Source organism: Chiloscyllium punctatum, chromosome 39, assembly GCF_047496795.1.
Source record: "Chiloscyllium punctatum isolate Juve2018m chromosome 39, sChiPun1.3, whole genome shotgun sequence".
NCBI classification, from domain to species: Eukaryota; Metazoa; Chordata; class Chondrichthyes; order Orectolobiformes; family Hemiscylliidae; genus Chiloscyllium; species Chiloscyllium punctatum.
The window spans coordinates 60,203,944-60,225,233 of NC_092777.1; the positions used below are offsets into that span (position 1 = coordinate 60,203,944).

Consider the following 21,290-nt stretch of genomic DNA (forward strand, 5'->3'; position numbering starts at 1 on the left):
GTAATTCAATTGTAGCATCTCTATGTTACCTCAATGATCAGAGACCAAAGCTTCCAGAAACTGGATGACTTGCTTTCAATTATGAGCTAAGCTGAAGGCGGTTAACTGCTCCACTTCCAGCATTTTTTGGTAAACGCTGGAGTGGGGAGGTTATGTTTGTCCAATTTCCCTGGACTGTGCACTATAATGTGAACAACTGACCCAATAGCTAAATGTCGGTGGACGCTGGAGCACTACTTTGTGACATGATGCCATTTTAATTTCCGATTCCTGGGCTTTACATCCACAATACTGCATTTAATTAACTCCAAAATGAATTTCAGCTCCTCTGTCACCATGCTCCAATTATTTTTGAGAGCACAGGAGCTCAGATGATCTTTTTCCAGATTTCCACATTTTTGCTGCTCGGAAGGATAATGGCAGGAGTAGTGATAACTTGTGGTTTCCTCTCTCCCTTTGATGAGGACTGACTGGATTCTACGCCACAGCCTCACGTTGTAAAGCCCCAGAAATTGGAACCTCAGTGGTGAAATTAAAATGGCATCATGTCACAAAGTAGTGCTCCAGCATCCACCGACACTGAGCTATTGGGTCAGTTGTTCACATTATAGTGCACAGTCCAGGGAAACTGGACAAACATAACCTCCCCGCTCCAGCGTTTACCAAAAAATGCTGGTAGTGGAGCAGTTAACCGCCTTCAGCTTAGTTCATAATTGAAAGCAAGTCAATCCAGTTATAGAGTCATAGAGAGGTACAGCATGGAATCAGAGGTAACGTGGAGATGCTGCAATTGCCCTTGACTTGGATACCAAGGTCCCCATCCCCCTTCCTGCCGTCTGCCAAGTGTTATTGGAGTGTAGGCAGATCCACACTGAGCTGCCAGGTCTTTTAGAATCAAAAAGCTCACCAACACGAACTGCTAATGCTCCTACTGGAGGAATTTGGGCAATGTGGTGGAAGATAGAAAGCTCCTGAGGAATTGAAGCTAAATGAAATTGAAATTTGTATATCTGGAAACCTTGATACAAGACAAAGCATTGGCTGAAGGAAGACATTACTTTGTAAAAGTCGCATATGAATTAAGGATCTGTTGCTGGTCCACCCTCGAGCAAACAGTGTGCAAGGTTCCTATTTCTATGTGAACCCATTGCAATTATCTCTTTTGAAAAGGCAACTAAAGCTATTTTGGCGTAACATCTCCAATTCTGCATATCTGACCAGTAAAGTACTGCACATGTTGGAAATCTGAAATAAACACTGGAAATGCTGGAGAATCTCCAGCAGCATCAGTGGGTAGAGAAACAGAGTTTCTAATGGATGACTCTGAAGCATTAACTCTCCTTCTCTTTCTATGGACGCTGTAAGACTTGTTGAATTTTTCAGCATTCTTGGTTTTGTTTTTGCTGCAAATCTTACAGAAAGGATTTTGGAGAAAAATCCAATAAAAGGCAAAGCTTATGACAAAAACACATTTTTAAATTAATTATCACTAAGATGCTTGTATTTTCGTTGGAGTTTAGAAGATTAAGGGGAGATCTAATAGAGACGTACAAAATAATACATGGCTTGGAAAAGGTGGATGCTAGGAAATTGTTTCTGTTAGGCGAGGAGACTAGGACCCGTGGACACAGCCTTAGAATTAGAGGGGGTCATTTCAGAACAGAAATGCGGAGACATTTCTTCAGCCAGAGAGTGGTGGGCCTGTGGAATTCATTGCCGCAGAGTGCAGTGGAAGCCGGGACACTAAATGTCTTCAAGACCGAGATTGATAGGTTCTTGTTGTCTAGAGGAATTAAGGGCTACGGGGAGAATGCTGGTAAGTGGAGCTGAAATGCGCATCAGCCATGATTGAATGGCGGAGTGGACTCGATGGGCCGAATGGCCTTACTTCCACTCCTATGTCTTATGGTCTTATGGTCTTATTTTGATATTTGTTATCACACACCACTGCCTTGTATATTAAGATTAATGGTCATTTGGAAGGGATTTGAGTGTCCCGGAATTATTTCACAATAAGATGCCTTTGGGAGATATTTTAATGTGGAAGATTATTTTAGTATTTTTAAAAGGAGCTTGGTGAAGTGACGCACTGTACACCCAGGAGCGGATGCAGTGGGCTGATAAAGGGTCGATACAGATGCGGGGATTGTGAGTCACCAGCAGCCTGAAGTGGAATGATTCATGGCTTGAGGAAGAATCACAATCTCTCCTCGTTGAGCCCCACTGGCAAGGGGGCAGTGTGGGATTGTGAATCTATCACTTTGTCCAACAATAACATGCTGCTGCTGCTGCTGGATGGAGCTGGCAGTATTTACAATGTTGGCAGTCTGAAGATAGAGATATCATGGAAGAATCACACCGCAGGTTTGGTGTGGGTGCTTTGAAGTGTGTGCTGTGTAATCAGGGAGTTCAGTATCAGTACAATCACACAGATGAAATGTTGGGAGCTTGGCTCAGTGAATAAAGGCACCACATGGTCTGATACTGAACCACACAAATCAGCTGCGACTGTAAGTGCCTTATTAAAACTGCATTTCATGTTCGTGAAATCTGTGGGTTGGAATACATATAGGGGGAGAGGGAATTCAAACATCTGAAGTGACTTTAAATCCCTGCATTCAGCCAAGTTTCATCCAAATCCCCCTTGAAGTGAAATGAATGCAGTGCGTTCATACAGAGTTAGGATCCTTTATCCCATTCGCTCAAGGATAGACAACTACAGATCCTTAATTCATGTGAGGCTTTTGAAATGTTTTATGAAATAAAATTTTCTTTCTCCTGTGCTTCATCTTATTGTGTTGGCTTTCAAAACGTATTTGTGTTCTCCGAGGCTCACAGGGGTAATGTAGGCCAATCTTAGCTTGGATTAGTGAGCTGGACAGAGTTCCTGAGGCCAGGATTGGGTATTGAAACAGCCTAAAGGGGATTAGACTGGCATCTGCAAAGGAAGGGTTACAGGGAGAAGGTAGGAGAATGCCATGAGATGCATTACTGATTTGGAGAGCTGGTCAGAGAAGATGGGCTGACTGGTCTCCTTCTGAACTTTAGTGACTCTGTGCCTGTACTTCCTTTACAACACTCAGTACAATGTGAAAAGGTGAAAATGTCTAATTCCTTTTAACATTCTTATATTAGAAATGATAGTCAAGTGTGGGGTTGAGCTGGTTGAGGACAACAACAGCTGTTTTGGTTTACACCACTTTTAGGCATTTTCTTTCATTTATAATTGACACTCAGTTTGAACGACAATGTACCTTTTACACTGGTTATTTGACTATTCATTAAGCAGGGGCCTGACATACATGGAAACACCTTACCCACCAGCTGATGAGAAATTCACAGAGCTAGATTTTTCTGTTTTTCCACTTTGAAGTCTGCACTCTCTCCTTGTCCAAACACATCCTACTCACCTACTCTGCAGAGTTTAAATGCAGATTAAGAAGGCCAAAGGCACTGATCCTAAAGACATTGTTCAGAGTTAACGTTGGAACTTAATCAGGTCAAACTGTTCAGTTTATTGACTCTGAGCACTGGGAGAGTTCAGCCAGAATTGATGATCCACGTCAGGACCAATGACATTGATACGTTGATAAAAAGGAGGATTGGGTCCTGCAGGCTGAATATAGGGAGGTAGGAAATACGTTAGAAAGCACGACCTCACGGATAAAATCTCAAGATTACCCACAGTGCCATGTGTGGGTAAATTCAGGAGCAGTAGAATAAATGAATGAATGCTGGTTTGAGGAATTGTGTAGGATGGAGGGATTTAGATTCTTGAGAATGTGAGACTGATTCTGGAGACGTTGAGACCAGTATCAGCTGGACAGATTGTACTCCAGCCAGCAAAGGGACCAATGTCCTCACAGGGGCATTTGCTAGGGCAGTGAAGGAGGGTTGAAACTAGAGTGGACTAAGAACAGGAACCTCAGCAGGCAGACAAGAGCAAGGGAAGCAAAGATGGAAATGAAAGGTAGAAACATAGAAAGAAAAAGTGGAAGGTAGAGGAAATAAGTGCTAGCAGCAAATATGGCTAGAGTACAAAAATATTTATGTTAAAAACATTGAGCCGAGTACAGGGGGCTCTTGCTAATAGGTAGACAAATTGACAGCACACATAGTTACACACAGGTATGATATGTTTACAATTCCAGCGAATGGCTGCAGGGTGACCAAGGCTGAGGAGTGACCATCTAAGGGTATTTCTTCTTTGGAAGGATAGCTAAAATAGCATTAATAATTCAAGATGAAATCAGAGCAATTATGAGAATAGACAAAAGAATTCCTCTAGCTTATCTCTCCACGCTTCAGGCTCACTGCCTTTATTCCTGATGAAGGGCTTTTGCCCGAAACGTCGATTTCGAAGCTCCTTGGATGCTGCCTGAACTGCTATGCTCTTCCAGCACCACTAATCCAAAAGAATTCAATATGTAGAATCAGTCTGGGATGGAGTGAGGGAGCCACAAGGGAGCAGGGTGAGGATGTGAACCTCTCATGACTGCATGCAGGGTCTTCCCTCACTTGCTTCTGCCACAATTCCCCCACACTCCAAACCCTGCACGGCCTATTCATTCCCATCCTGCCTCTCCTGAGGCATTCCTCAATGGTTGAGGCCACTCTGACCTGGGTGGCAGGGACCTGGCATCCTCTGCCAGTCCTATGGGATGAAGACACCCCTGTGCTGCACCACCCTGTCCACCAAGGTCTCCAGGTACCTGTCCACAAAGTGGGACACCAATTTCCCCTTGTCTGCCATATCCGGGGCAAATGTCACTCACCGTGTAGATTAACGCAGAGCTGACAGTGATTGCCTGGCAACACAACAGCCTTTGAAAGTTAACTGTGCATCAGGAAGGCTGATCTATTCTGGTGAATCCCAACAAAGGCAAGTTCTTCTGGGTGCAACAGGCAGTAGCATCCAGCTAGCATTTGCCAAGTGAGTTGGTTAATGAGGTGAGTTTATGATGATAGCAGCAGAAATCTCACAGACCCTCAGGAAGAGAAACCCTCCATGAAACTTGACAAATCTGACACTTTGTCAAAATAGGACAGGAGTCAAGTTTAGAGGCAGAATCTTCGAGGGGGCTGAATGATGTTGGGTGTAGGGAGATGTGGCAGAATCAGGCAGCGCATGCATTAAGGGCTATCTTAATGTCAGGATCAACTTGCATTAACTTTTATACTTTCACAAGCGACGTGGCAAGACTCTCACTAGGCGATGGGGTTCCTCCGTGACAGTGATTATTGTCTGTTAAAGCCTTGTTAATATCCTCAACTTGCTTCATTAATATTCAGTCTCCCACCTGTCTGAACAAACCCAACATTGGGAAGTTTCGACAAGAAATCCAGAACAGGCACCTTGCCGATCCAACTCGTTAATCTCTCCAAACAGCTTCCTTGGTGGAAATCAGGCCCCGGAATCTCAGGGATAGACTCCATGGAAACCAGCCACACTCACTCCATGTCCATTGTGGGTGGCACGGTGGCACAGTGGTTAGCACTGCTGCCTCACAGTGCTAGAGACCCGGGTTCAATTCCCGCCTCAGGCGACTGACTGTGTGGAGTTTGCACATTCTCCCCGTGTCTGCGTGGGTTTCCTCTGGGTGCTCCGGTTTCCTCCCACAGTCCAAAGATGTGCAGGTCAGGTGAACTGGCCATGCTAAATTGCCCGTAGTGTTAGGTAAGAGGTAGATGTAGGGGTATGGGTGGGTTGTGCTTCGGCGGGGTGGTGTGGACTTGTTGGGCCGAAGGGCCTGTTTCCACACTGTAAGTAATCTAATCTAATCTAATGTGCACAGACGTCAGCATTGGACAGAGAGTTATAGAGATGTACAACGTGGAAACAGAACTGTCAGGCCAACTCGCTTACGCCAACCAGAGCGAGGGTCAAGAGTGTAGTGCTGGAAAAGCACAGCAGGTCAGGCAGCATCTGAGGAGCAGGAGAATTGACGTTTCGGGCAAAAGCTCTTCATCAGGAATGAGGTCCAGATTTAGACCTAGCCCCAACCAGATCTAGTCCCATTTACCAGCATTTGGCCCACGTTCCTCTAACCTATTCATAATCCTATTCATGTACCCATCCAGAGGCCTATTAAATGTTATAATCATACCACCTGCACCACCTCCTCTGGCAGCTCATTACTTGCGCCAATCTCTCAGAACCTTCATGGTGCATCTCTGATCCACTTACAGGACACTGCTAAACTTCAGTGCTGAACCTCAGGCTGCCCCGGTAACTCTTATTGCAACACTGCAGCAATGACACTGTGCACTCAGGCACATACACCCAGCTCTGGGACTGGACCAGACCACAGCTCTGGGCTCTGCACTCGCCCACAGTGAACCTACCTGGACACTCACAGCAGGAGGTCAGGGTCAGGATCCTCTGTTGATAAGGAATGAGGCGCCAAACAGTGGGCAGGGCAACACAGCACCTGTCTTTCCACCCTGCTGTGGGATACTTATCTCCTGGAATGAGAGATAGAGAGAGAGAGAGAGAGAGAGAGAAACAGGCATTACTGAAGGTGAAAGTGGGTGGTACAGCCTTTAATTTGGTGCAGACAAGAGGTATCCTGACCGATTGAGTAGGCAGGGCAGAGGGCATGGAGGGTTACTGGTGCCAGGGGCTGGGATGGGTGAGGGCGAGTGGGAACGATGTTGCAGACAACAGCAAAAGTGTCAGAGCATGGGCCTTGGTGGAAGGTGGGTGCAGTAGCCGGGATAGAGTGAGTGCGGGTATCAGAGAGAAGATGGTGGCATTTATGCTGGTCGAACGGAGAAGGTCATTGACCTTCTTCCTACAGTACTGGGCATTCCCCCAGATAGCTGAGACCGTACTAACCCCACGTGGCACCCTCAGATCAGGCTGGCATTGCGTGCTGTGAGGCCTTTACTGCTGCTGCTGGGGGGAAAGGGAGGTGCCCCTAAAACACCAACCGGCACTGTCCCTACCTGCAAGGAGAAGCCCCCATTTGTCCCTGTCTATCTGTGTCTGTCTGTCTGTCTGTCTGCCTGCATGCCCCGTCTGGGGCAAATGTCAGCAACCGTGCATGGCAGCTCCACATTGACAGAACGTGGTCGGTGCACAGTGGGATTTAAAGGTGGCGTGGGCATAAGGAATACCGGAGAATTCTGCCGAGTGGTGAGTTAGTCCAGAAACAAGGTGTGAAACGATGGGGAGGGAAATAATAATGAAAAATACCATAGGGCAGGGTGGGTAATTCGTGAGGAGAGTTTGGTAAGGTACAGAGAGAAAACACGCAAGGCCTCATGCTGAGAAACCATCCAAAAATCTTGACGCAACTCAGACTTAACCAAAAACAACCTCAAGGTTGAGCCCAGCCTTTCCACAGGGTCCAGCTGGTCTGTTAGACACTGATGCACAAGATGATCTGGAAGAAAATGGGAAGAATCCCACCTCCTTAGTGACAGCTCAATGTCTCCAGGTTACTAATGAGTAAGGCTGAGTGGCCAATCATCAACAGTCTTCATGGTAACTACTGTTTTGAACATTGGATACTGAGTTAGCTCAGTTGGTTGGACAGCTGGTTTGTAATGCAAAATGATATCACCAGCATGGCTTCAATTCCCACCCTGACTGAGGTTACCATAAACAATGCAAAGAACAAAGAAACAAAGAACAAAGAAAATTCCAGTACAGGAAGAGGCCTTTTGGCCCTCCAAGCCTGTGCCAATCCAGATCCTCAATCTAAACCTGTTGCCTATTTTCTAAGGATCTGTATCCCTCTGCTCCCCGCCCATTCATGTATCTGTCTAAATACATATTAAATGGCACTATCGTGCCCACCTCTACACAGAGGGTGGTGCTACATAAGAGCTTGGAACATGTCGCCAGCAGAACCTTTCATACATATCTCTCCTAAACTTGTCCCCTCTCACTTGGAATTCGTGACCCCTAGTAAGTGAGTCCCCCACTTTGGGAAAAAGCTTCTTGCTATCCACCCTGTTTATACCTCTCATGATTTTGTAGACCTCAATCAGGTCCCCACTCAACCTCTGTCTTTTTAATGAAAATATTCCCAATATACACAACCTCTCATCATAGCTAGCGCCCTCCATACCAGGCAACATCCTGGCGAACCTTCTCTGTACCCTCTCCAAAGCATCCACATCCTTTAGTAATATGGCAATCGGAACTGTACGCAGTATTCCAAATATGGCTGAACCAAAGTCTTACACAACTGCAACATGACCTGCCAACTCTTGTACTCAATACCCTGTCCGATGAAGGACAGCATGCTGTGTGCCTTCTTGACCATTCTATTGACCTGAATTGCCACCTTCAGGATACAATGGACGTGAACACCCAGAACTCTCTGTACATCAATTTTCCCCAGGACTTCTCCATTTACTGTACAGTTCACTCTTGAATTGGATCTTCCAAAATGCATCACCTCACATTTGCTGAGATTGAACTCCATCTGCCATTTCTCTGCCCAACTCTCCAATCTATCTGTATTCTGCTGTATTCTCTGACAGTCCCCTTCACTATCTGCTAACCCACCAATCTTAATGTCACCTGCAAACTTGCTAATCAGATCACTTATACCTTCCTCCAAATCATTTATGTATATCACAAACAACAGTGGTCCCAACACGGATCCCTGTGGAATACCACTGGTCATAGAACTTCATTTTGAGAAACTCCCTTCCACTACTACTCTCTGTCTCCTGTTGCCCAGCCAGTTCTCTATCCATCTAGCTAGGTACACCTTGGACCCCACGTGACTTCATCTCCTCCAACAGCCCACCATGGGGAACCTTATCAAATGCCTTATTGAACTCTCTTTTTCATTCTCTCCCCTCCTCTGAGGCACAGTGACCCTCAGGTTAATCCACCAACTGTCCTTTCTCATTAATGTGAGAGTGGGGACTATGACAACTTTACTATTGCTGAGCTGCTCTAATTTCCTATGGTCAAGTTATGGTCAAATTGAAACCAATTTGATTCAAAAATGCATTTGTCTTCCTCCAACCTTCAACAGGAGGGGTATACATTGAATATCCGGCACCACACCATCACTTTGTTTTGAAATAAACCTTTTGAAATAAACAGATTTACTGCATAATTGTGTCAACTAAATGGAGCCATTCACAGATGAACACTTGACCGTATAGAATTTTAACTATACAACTGCTCACAATAATCTTGGCCATCAGAAGTATTCAAGCATAAACTTTTATAATTCTATTTCCATTTTAATACTTTGGTACCTTAATACTTTGGTATCATAGTTTTTGACAAATAAAAGCATACTTATTATTTTATGCAATAGTCAGTCATAATTACTTGCATCATTTGTGAGCAAATATGACTGCCAGGAAAGATGTATTGACTCTGGAGTGGGTCCAGAGGAGGTTCACGAGAATGATCCCAGGAATTAAAGGCTTAAAATATGAGGAATGTTTGAGGAGTTTGGGTCTATACTCAAGTTTAGAAGGATGAGGGAGGATCGGATTGAAACTTTCAGAATACTTGATGGCCTAGACAGAGTGGATGTTGGGAAGATCTTTCCATTGGCAGGAGGGATGAGGACCTGAGGGCACAGCCTTAGTGTAAAGGGAAGACCCTTGAAAATGAAGAGAAGGATTAGATTACTTACAGTGTGGAAACAGGCCCTTCGGCCCAACAAGTCCACACCGCCCCACCGAAGCGTAACCCACCCATACCCCTACATCTACATCTACCCCTTACCTAACACTACGGGAAATTTAGCATGGCCAATTCACCTGACCTGCACATCTTTGGACTGTGGGAGGAAACCAGAGCACCCGGAGGAAACCCACGCAGACACGGGGAGAATGTGCAAACTCCACACAGTCAGTCGTCTGAGGCGGGAATTGAACCCGGGTCTCCGGCACTGTGAGGCAGCAGTGCTAACCACTGTGCCACCGTGCCGCCCAGGAGAAACATCTTCAGCCAGAAAGTGGCGAATCTGTGGAATTCGTTGCCACGGAAGGCTGTGGAGGCCAGGTCATTGAGCATATTTAAAACAGAGATAGAGAGGTCCTCGAGTATCAAGGGGATCAAGGGTTACAGGGAGAAAATGGGAAAATGGGGTTGAAAAACTTATCAGCCATGATCGAAAGGTGGAGCAAACCCAATGAGCTGAACGGCCTAATTTCTGCTCCTATGTCTTCTGGGATTGGATCAATTTAGGAAAACAGTTGTCCTTATTTTCTAAATCAGAGTGAAAAAAGATTTTTGGATAGTGGAAAATGTATTACCAATCTGGCCATGGAGAGGATTTTTTGAAATAACCTATATTTTGTATAACTTAACTGAGTCGCACATTTCTCTTATAAGTACAAACATGACATTTACTTAATAAATGAACCCCATTATCTCTCTTATCTGCTAACTCTCTCTCCAGTAATTCACAACACTGTCGTGTAATCCCATTTATACCATCCACATGAATGACCAAATCTGGTCACCATACCCATAGCTTTTGTTTTCCTTTATTTAGAAAAAAAAAGAGGTTTTGCCAGAATTGTTTTCTTACACTGAGGGTGTGCAAAGCACTGTGCAAGTGTGAGCTCTTTCTTCAGCAACTGATGGTAAAGACATGTCAACACAGTCTCGAGAGCACACCTTGTTATTAGGGGATAGCATTAACCGAAAGCCCAAGGGGCACAATCTGGGGCAAGCTTTGAAAATGATGGAAGAGCTGGCTTCGCACATTCTTTATTAAAATAACCCTCGCCTTTACACAAACTAATGAAAACGTGTATATTCACTGATGTATTGTCAGCTGTGGCAGCTGTTATTCAAAGGGGAGGTAAATGTTGAGGATCTATTTTTGTCCATAAATTACTACCTGAATATATTTCACATTCATCTAAGTTTGCTGCAATAATAATGTGGTGTAGATAAATATGCTTCTGTTATAGGGAGGCAGATCTGTTCGACTGCAGCTGAGACACATATTTGCAGTAAAACAGACATGTTGATGCAACATAGTGGGACCTGCTTGTCATGTCAGAATTTTCAATTCTATTTTCCTTGTTTAGACATTGATTAGTGTTTAATGTCTACTATTTCCGCAAAGGCCCTGCTATTAACATTCAACTTAGAAATTCAGAAATTATTTCTGGATAGGAGAAACCTATCTCTTTAAATCCCTCAAACACTCATCAGAACAGACTGCACACAATGTATCTGGTTCTGACCCCTGTGTATTTAAAAAGGTCACTGATGCATTAGAAAGAGTGCGGAGAGGAATGCCAAGGATAATTGATTTTGACATTAGTCCCGTGATGGCTTGTTATGGCTGTGGAGCTTTTAGTAAAATTATTAAGACACAATAAATAATTGAAGCGTGCATTTTCCAGCCTCAGTGGATCATGTTTAATTACACAACTCTGAGGCTGAAAGATTCCTCGCAATGAAATAGAGAAATGCATTCAAGAAGGCAGACTGATGGAAGTGTGAGATTGCCTTGTCTCCACATCTCTGTCTGCCTTGTAACATATGGCTAACAATTCTCACACAGGCTCTGAGCAGAATGATAGTTGCGACATAGAAGACCGTAATATTCAATAATATTAATTGGTGGCAGAGCAGTAGGTTACAAATATAAGCAATTCATCTTACAAAATGAATATATTCCATTAACCTATCAGTTTGCTGATTTATTTGTCACTTGAATTTTACAGGAAACAATACAGTCAAATACAGCGAAAAGCATCAATTGCCACAATCTGATGCCATTTTGAATAGTTTCAGAATAAAAAGGATAAAGGATTTAGCTGAAAGAGAGTCCCGAGTGCTGAGCCAGCTCACCCACTACACGTGTACCACCACCCCTCTGTGCCAGACCCACCAACATAGGAGTCACCAATCCTTTAGGTGCCATCTCTTGTTGGTGTAGACTTGTTGGGCTGAAGGGCCTGTTCCCACACTGCAGGGATTCTAAAAACACTCTTTGCCGCTGAGCCCACCCCATCGACAGCACTGCCAATGCCTGGTCCCATGTTGATTTCACACTCACCCTGTGACCAAGAGACCCCAGCTCCACTGCCACCTTAATGACACCAGGACCCCTTACTCCAGGCATACACCCCCCTACAGCCACCACCTCCTTGCCAATGCCAGGAGTCCCCGTTCTGGGTCTACTACAATCAGGAGTCCCTGGCTCCGCTGCCAGGCCAGGCCGCCGCTGCTATCTCATTAGAACTCCTGCTCCAGCCGCCCTCCTCCAAGATGTCACCTTGCCGGTGCCACCATCTTAAAAAGTCCACTGCCACCATTGCCTCCAGTCGCTGTGAGAAACCAAGTCCGCCACAACTTCCGGCCAACAGGAGGAGTCACCATTTTGGACACGGCCTGCTCTCGCTGCCATGCTGATGTCACTGACTAACCCGCCACAAAAGGCTCCAAAGAAAAGTAAAATAGAAGAAAAATGGAAGAAAAAAATGGAAGGTGATGTGTCTAATAAATTAGCTTAACACTGGGATATATCAGAGAATTGCCTTAGTATATTGACAAACTGAACCACACCATCATGAATTCAGATGGAGATTTTTGAAGTCTTGAACATACCATTAGGGAGTGGGTATTAAGTAACCAAGGAAAGAAAGGAAGTTATGGACTGGACCATCTAAACTCACTCAAGTGGGCTTCTTAACAAGTGGTTCATAAACTCCATCAAGAAATGTTTAATGTTTAACGATTCTTTCTGAGGAGTAGTTTTATACTGGAGGGAGAGTCAATAAATAGTGGGAACAAAGAATAAAATGGACAGACATTCTTTCACCCGGATTTGAAAGCTTGCTTTGAAATTCACCACCAATAGCAGAGGTGAATTTTCAAATGGAAACTCAGCCTTGAACCTTAACTAAAGGAACAAATACAGACTAGCACAGGAAAGGCAGGATGAATACACATTTCCAACTGAGAATAAAACAAACATTAAGAGGAAACAAAAATGCAATGAGTTTGGATTTGGATTAAGATTGATGATGGCTGGTAGACAGAGATTTTGTTTCTGATGACTTCTGCACTTGCAGTGATATTCCTCACTTCTGGCAAGTGAGACCCTCTTTCCTCCAGATTCAGGATCACACAGGCAGACGTCCAGTACAGGAGAATTTAGATACAGAGTCAGTGCTTTGCCACTCAGCTCTAATAACACATCTTAATGTCAGAAAAACACCTTCTGCTGCACTACTGTGTCATCGACATTTCACCAGTAAATCGACCCAAATCAGATTGCTTCTTACATTCTGTGTTCCGGTACAAAAATCACCATATCAACCAGGATAGTCTTATATTCCATTTTGACATCCCTGTTGATCTTAACCAACATCTCTTTTCAAATTTTTAGAATCTGTTCGGTATGGAAACAGGCCATTTGGCCCAACAAGTCCACCTCAACCCTCCAAAGAGTAACCCACCCAGGCCCATTCCCCTACCCTAATATTCTACATTTACCCCAGACTAATGCACCTAAACCACACATCCCTAAACACGATGGACAATTTAGCATGGTGTGACAAATAGATTTATTTCTACAAAAAGCTCAAAGGTAATAGGTTAATATAGCCTCAATGGGCCAAAGGCTGTCTTCTGTCCTATCCGACTCTCTCACTATCTTTAAATAATTTTGTCCTTTCTAACATTACCTAGACCGATAATCAGAATTCAATTAGCTATTGGTTCTCAAAGCAATACTGAGTTCTAATGCAACTATTTCATTCATGGAAAGCTTAAAAATGAGATCCACAAATGATTAAACATGTACAATGTCTTAAAGAGCTTCTCTGAAATTAGTACAGCTCCAAGATCTGCTATAAATATTTATTGAAATGTCTTTCTGTTGATATGCATCAACACTTTCATAACACAATGGAAACTACAACACAAAACCAAGTTATTCACAGCAATCAATTCATAGTCATCTCTATCTCCCACAAAGACAGCTATTCAAATTCATTGCTATTCTTTATATCATTTTCCTTGAGCAGATCTGATCTATCCTTAAAAGGGAGAATTGTCTCTGTTTCAGTCACTAGCTCGGGTAGGGCATTCTGCAGCTTCTCAATTCTCAGTGCAAGAAGTTCCTTTTAAATCTCTCATTTGTAATCTTCTCCTTATCTCCCCACACTGTAGACCCTTCAATCTCTGAGACAATCCTCATCATTCCCAACTCTCATTATTCTAAATATTTTTATCAAATTATTCTCTAAACGCAAACTAATCACATTTACAAAACCTTTTTATTGCCTAATACCAGGCCACATCTCAGTCAACCTGCTCATTCTTCGTCAATGTCCCAACATCCTCCTTGTAGTGTGAAGCTTAGAACTACATACTGCACTGAGTTATTAAGGTTACACATAGAACCACTATTACAACTCAACATCTTTTTATTGGAAGTTCATCATTCAGCTCCATGAACCATTTGTGGTGACTTATCGATTTAGGTCATTGGTCTTTTTGAACCTTAGCCACCCTCTGCCACAATATCCAACTTCCAAGGGTTGGGTTAGTCTCTGAATAACGGGGAAGGTCATTGAGGACTCAGAGGGTAGTGGATCTCAGAATTGTCTGGCCCAGGGGAGCATGGAGGCTGACTTGCTGTGTCCACTCAAGACTGAGATGGATAGGTTTCTACACATTAACTCATTAAAAGGACAGGGTAAAGCACAAGGACAAAGCAGCAGATTGGTTTGATCTCACTGAATGGCAGAGTGGGCCGAATGGCCTCTCCTCTCATAGAATCATACAGTACAGAAGAGGCCCTTTGACCCATTGAGTCTGTCCCAATCCTGAGCCTCAATTTATTCTGTTAAAAAGATCTTACAAACTATGAACTGCAAAAAGGATCTCTTCTACTCTGCACCAAATTCCCAGAAAATCACACTTACTTGGGTTGTGCCTTCCTCCTATTTCTTATATTCCTTCATTCAAATTCCAATAACTTTTCAAACCAAAATGACACAAATTACGGTCCCTGACATTGAATTGCACCTGCTATTTTGTTGCCTATTCCACAATTTCATCAATAGTCCTTGCAGCTCATTATTTACTGTGCTTCCTCTTATTGTATCTACAAATCTCAAGGCTGCTCCTCCAGTGACATTACTGTCAAGGAAGTGTGGAGGGACATTTTCACCCTGAGAGTTTGAACAATCAGAATTAATAAATATAAATAGATATATATACTGATGATTCCTTGTCTGTAGCCCTGGATAACAAAAATATTTTTTTTAAATCAGCAAATGATAACAATGCGGAAACAAATCAGGTTTATTTGTTTCATTTTAAAAACAAGGTTACCCATAAAACTATCCATAAGTCTTTTTTTGCTGGTAACCTTACGTGCATGTGGTTACCAATGTAACACATAAAACTGTTATATTTTTATATTGATGATGTAACATATTTATGTACTGATACAATTAAAGCCGTTCATCATTCCACAAACTAACATTCTTAGAAGCTTTTGTAGAAACACTGAAATCTAAATCAGAAAATGTTAATTTATTTGACTGAAGTGGACACCTTTTGTGTAGTTGCTCATGAATACACTTTATCTACCTTTCTATTTGTGATAGATGATGACATTACTCTTACTTTGTATATAATTTCAGTCTTTGCACTACACTGTAATTATAAGTTTTGAGTGCAAAATAATGCATACTGTATGAAGAGGTGACAGTGAAAGAGCTACGAGAGAGAGAGGAAGATTGGGTAAGGAAATTACTGACTCTCAACAGCGGACTTCAACCTGAACTCCCCTGTCAGCATTCAGACTATAGCAAGAATGGGATTAAGGTCTTTATTTTAAAATACACTGCACACAATCCATAAAGCGCTCTTGCTCTTTGGATTCTGAGGATGCAATGATACAATGACTTCCCCCACCAAACTTTACAACTCAAGTGAAATTAGTTTTACTTTAAAATGAGGAAGTCAGTGGTCATTGAGGACTATCCCTGAGTCTGCCCTTAGCCCTCACCTTTTCCTGCATTCCTCTTCATTCCTTTTGATTGGTTTCTCCAGCAATTTCTGTTTTTTATTGTACAAAATCACAATAAAAGTTGTACAATAAAAAGTACAATAATTCTTGTTCTATGCTGTGTGTATCAGTTGAGATTGTCACCTTTGGGTCTGTGAGCTTTCCACTGACAACAATTATCCTGATTCTGTTAAATGAAATTAAACATTCCAATTTGAAAAGGAAGCATTGTTGGTGCAATCAGCGATGGTTCCAGCTGCTCTTCAGTCTCCCCTTCAATAGAGGGCTCTGGATATTCCTTTTATAGAGAACTGCCCCACTGATGTAGATCGTTCAGCCCACTGCGGCTGTGCTAACTGTGAGAAGAATAAAGAATCCCACCCCCTGCACTTTCCCTGGGCCCTTTCAGACCTTTCTCCACTTCCCCTGTGAAAGTTAGGACTGAATTACCTTCCCAGATCACACCTCACCGTACTAACAATAAAACCCTCCTGTGCGTCTCTTTATATTTTAGAAACTTTAAGTGTTTCTTTCATCAAAATTGCTGTGTGATTGAGGAGGGAGTGGAGGGTGTCTCCAGCACTGAGAGAGAGATAGCAGTGAGGGCTGCAGTGTTCCCCTTTAAGGCACGGCTGCAGTTACTGGGCTATTGGCTGGAAACTGCTGTCGGTTTAACATCAGGCAGGATGAGGCTGGTCTATTCCTGGGACATTTCTGTGCCGTAGTCACGGAGATGCGCAGCACAGAAACCGACACTTCAGTCCAACCCATCCACACCAACAGATATCCGAAATAAATCTAGTCCCATTTGCCAGCACTTGGCCCATTTCCCTCCAAACCCTTCCTATTCATATACCCATCCAGATGCCTTTTAAATGTTGCAATTGTACCAGCCTCCACCACATCCTCTGGCAGCTCATTCCATACACGTACCAACCTCTGCGTGAAAAAGTTGCCTCTTAGGTCTCTTTTAATATTAGATTACTTACAGTGTGGAAACAGGCCCTTCGGTCCAACAAGTCCACACCGCCCCGCCGAAGCGCAACCCACCCATACCCCTACATCTACATCTACCCCTTACCTAACACTACGGGCAATTTAGCATGGCCAATTCACCTGACCTGCACATCTTTGGACTGTGGAAGGAAACCGGAGCACCCAGAGGAAACCCACGCAGACACGGGGAGAATGTGCAAACTCCGCACAGAGAGTCGCCTGAGGCGGGAATTGAACCCGGGTCTCTGGCACTGTGAGGCAGCAGTGCTAACCACTGTGCCACCGTGCCACCCATCACCCTATCTTGTCCCTTTCACCCTAAACCTATGCCCTCTAGCTCTGAACTCCCCAACCCAAGGGAAAAGATCTTGTCTATTTATCCTATCCATGCCCCACATGATTTTATAGACCTCTATAAGGCCTCCAATGCTCCAGGGAAAACAGCCCCAGCCTGTTCAGTCTCTCCCTATAGCTCAAATCCTCCAAACCCAACAACATCCTTGTAAATCTTTTCTGATACCCTTTCAATGTTAACTAAATCTTTCTGATAGAAGGGAGACCAGAATCGCACACAGAATTCCAAAAATGTCCTGTAGAGCCGCAACATGACCTCCCAACTCCTGTACTCAATATACTGACTCTGGGACAGTGAAGCAGATGGGATTTTTTTTTTGGTTAAACGTTGTGTATGCTCTTTGCTGTCTCTGAGATGGTTTGTGGAGAAATTGGTGTCTTCATAAACTGCAGAATGGGCAGAGGCAGCCTCCCGGGAGAGCAGCTGACTGCTGCTGATGTGAGAGCACAGACAGTGGCTCATCAATCAGCTAGAACTTTGACCCAGTCCGGAACAGAGCAGCTCAAACCTCCATCCATCACAACACTAAGAACTGTGGATGCTGCAAATCTGAAACTAAAACAGAGGATGCTGAAAAAACTCCGCCGTTTCTCGGTTACCGTGCAGTGACCAGGTTTTTTTTTCTGAGCTGGGCTGGAAATTTTAACTCTGCTCCTCTCTGTGTGTGTCTCCCAGACCTGCCGCGTTTCTTCAGAGGTTGACGTTTCAGTTAATACAGAAATGTGTTTGTTTTAAAACATAAAGCTCTGAGGGAGACCTACAGCAGGAGCTGGTCTTGCCCTGCACTAGCGAGGGATCTGCCTTTTGTCAATTGTTAATATTGATAAATGGAAAATACAACCTCACGTTCAATCGAATCCAACCTGCTCACTGTAATAGGAAGCTCGCAAGACCATTTTTAAATATAAAATGAAACGGTAAAATCCACTAGAGACTGTGTAGAAGCAGAAAACACTCGGAGGGTGACACACTTTGAGGAAATTGCTTCCAAAGGGAACCGGAGTCCCAGCTGCCGCTCTCTGCTCGGGTCCTGTCCAGCTTGTGGTCAACATCAGTCTTTCAAAGCCTTTTCAGATCCCCCACCCCACGCCCAAAGTAGCAGGGAGCCCGTGTCCCGGGGGGGGGTGTGTGTGTGTGAGGGAGAAGGAGATCAGACCGTTCCTACCTGCCGCAGCTCCCAGGGTCAAGGCGCTCCCTCTGTTCCTTCAGCTGGGATCCGGAACCGAGGGTCACTGCTCCCTCACTGCCTCTCTCTCACTCACACTCTCTCCTTGCCTCACCCTCCCTCTCCCTCACTCTCAGTCTCTCCCTCACTGCCTCTCTCTCACTCACACTCTCTCCCTGCCTCACCCTCCCTCTCCCTCACTCTCAATCTCTCCCTCACTGCCTCTCTCTCACTCACTCTCTCTCCCTGCCTCACCCTCACCCTCCCTCACTCTCTCAATTTCTCCCTCACTGCCTCTCTCTCACTGATTCACTCACTCACTCTCCCTGCCTCATCCTCCCTCTCCCTCACTCACTCTCAATCTCTCTCTCTCACTAACTCTCTCACTCTCTGCCTGCCTCACCTTCCCCCTCTCTCTCTCATTCACTCACTGACTCTCTCCCTGCCTCATCCTCCCTCTCCCTCACTCACTCTCAATCTCTCTCTCTCACTAACTCTCTCACTCACTCTCTGCCTGCCTCACCTTCCCTCTCTCTCTCTCATTCACTGACTCTCACTCTCACGGACTCTCTCCCTGCCTGTCACTCACACTCTCACTGCATCTCTCTCTCTCTCTCACACACACACGGACTCTCTGTCTCTGACTGGCGGCCCTATCTCTCTGCCTCTCGGAGTGTGGAGCTCTCTCTCTCCAGCTTTGTGATTGTCGGAAATAGAAACTTCACCAGAAACTCCGCCTGTCCCTGCGCGGATTCCCGAGACTAGGACCAGCCGGGAATCCGAGTGGACCAGGGAGGGAGGAGGAGGAGAGACAGGGCGCGGGAGGAGAGACTGGGAGAGAGAGAGAGAGGGGGGGGGAGGGGAAGAGAGGGAGGGAGTGATGGAGAGAGGGAGCGAATGATGGATGGATGGAGGGAGGAATGGAGGAATGAATGGAGAGAGGGAGGGAGGCAGGGAAGGAGAAAGAGAGGGAGGAAGAGGGAGAGAGAGGGAGAGGGGGAGGGAGAAGGAGAGGGAGGGAGAGAGAGAGGCAGGGGAGGGAGGGGGAAGGAGGGAGGGAGAGAGAGTGAAGGAAGGAGGGAGAGAGAGGGAGGTAGGTGGAGAGAGGGGAGGAGGCGTGAGGGGCGAGGGAGGGTTGGAGGAGGGGGAGGCAGAGGGGGATGGGGCAGAGAGTGAGGGTGCGGAATGGGGAAGAGGGAGGCAGGGACGGGGAGTGAAAGCCGGAGATAGGAAGGGAAATGGGAGAGGGAAGGAGAGGGAGGGAGAGGGAAGGAGAGGGAGGGGGAGGGAGGGAAAGAGGGGCAGGGAAGTAAAGGAGTGAGGGGAGAGGAGTGGGAAATGACGGGGGTTGGCAGAGGAGAGACAGCAAGGAGGAAGGTAGAGAAGAGAGGGGGATAGGAGAGAGGGGGAATGGGAGAAGGTGAGGGGGAGTGGGAGTGGGAGAGGGGGTGGAGGAATAAGGCTAGCGTGGAGAGAAAGAATGGGGACAGTATGGGGGGAGGCGGGAGAGAGTGAGGTGGGGAGAGGGGAAGGGGGTGGAGGTGGAGGGAGTAGAGGGGTAGGTAGTGGGGGGCAAAGGAAGAGGGTGGGTGCAAGGGGGTAGGGTGTGAGGGGGAGAGGGTGTGGAATGACAGGGAGGGGTTGAAGGAGGTAGGGAGGGGTGACGGTAGGAGGTGGTGGGGGCAAGGGGAGGGGGTGGGGAGGGGGTGGGGAACGGGTGAGGGTGAGGGGTGAAGGGATGGGGTAGGGGTGAGGGTGGGAGGTGCAGTGGTGAGATTGGGAGGGGTTGAAAGGGGGAGGGGGAGGAAGGGTGATGGGGAGTGGGGATGGAGGGGGAGGTGGAGAGAGAGTGGGAGAGGTGAAGAGAGGGCAATAATATAGGGGGAGGGGGAGAGAGGTGGAGAGGGGAAGGGGAAAAGGGGAGGGGGAGATTGTGGGAGGAGCAGGGGGTATGGAGGGAGAGCTGGAAGTAAGGAGGGGGAGGCAAATGGAGAGATAGGGAAAGAGGGAGAGAGAGGGATACTGGTGGGATAGAGAGCTGGAAAGAGGGAGATGAAGGGGAGAGTGGTAGAGGAGGGTGAGTGGGAGGAAGGGGTGATAGGAGGAGAGAGGCGGAGGGGAGGGGCGGAGTGGGGCAGTGCTGTATGTAGCAGCCCCAGGTCCCCAGTCCTGGCACCCTGAGGTTTCAGGGGAGACTGAGTTCCTGTCCACCACAGCAATCCCTGTGTACCCCAGCAGGGGGCAGGCTTCCCAGGGGAAGGGTGGGGAGCACTGTGCAAGGTAGACCCTGGGGAAAAGCAGGATGGGGACAATCCTCTGGGGTATTGCAGGAAAGGCGGAAAACCAGGCTCCTTGGAGTTTAACAATTTCAATTCTTTTCTGTGCACATTTTTGAACATCTCTGACTTCCCCATCCCCATCTACAGAGATGTCTTTAAAAACCACCTTTGTTTTCTATTCGATGTTCTGGTGTGAAACAATAAAGGTCCACTCTATGGCCAGTGTGAGCTCTGTTCCTGTCATCCCAATGTGCTAAATGTGACTATTGGAGCTGTTTCATTCAGTCAAACCAAGTAATAAAGGGCGTTGAGCTGTGAAATTAACTTCTAGTTACTAATAACCACCATCTGCACCAGGAAGCTCCATCAATTATTCGTCAGGCAGAGTCGGCATAAATCAACTCCGAATTTATCAAAACCACAGTTGATGCGAAAATGCCACTCATTTGTGTTTTTTTGGCAATTATCTTCTGTCAAAGTAACTTACATTTCTATCTTGGGAGGATCATTCA

The 21,290-nt window shown here is 45.6% G+C and overlaps 1 protein-coding gene across 3 annotated transcripts in view; it reads right to left on the reverse strand.

Annotated features, from left to right (window-relative positions):
- LOC140464123 (voltage-dependent calcium channel gamma-5 subunit) overlaps nt 1-19,647 on the reverse strand; it is a 41,521-nt gene extending 21,874 nt beyond the window's left edge. Inside the window, exons 1-2 of one of the 3 annotated variants that reach the window (XM_072558875.1) lie at nt 18,500-19,647; nt 6,358-6,465 (exon numbers count right to left, since the gene is read on the reverse strand). The gene's annotated coding sequence lies outside the window, so the exon portion shown is untranslated. Of the gene's footprint in view, nt 1-6,345; nt 6,466-18,499 lie in introns of all 3 variants that reach the window. The other 2 variants (XM_072558874.1, XM_072558876.1) reach the window with 2 other exon arrangements.
- Nucleotides 19,648-21,290: the final 1,643 nt, after the last annotated feature.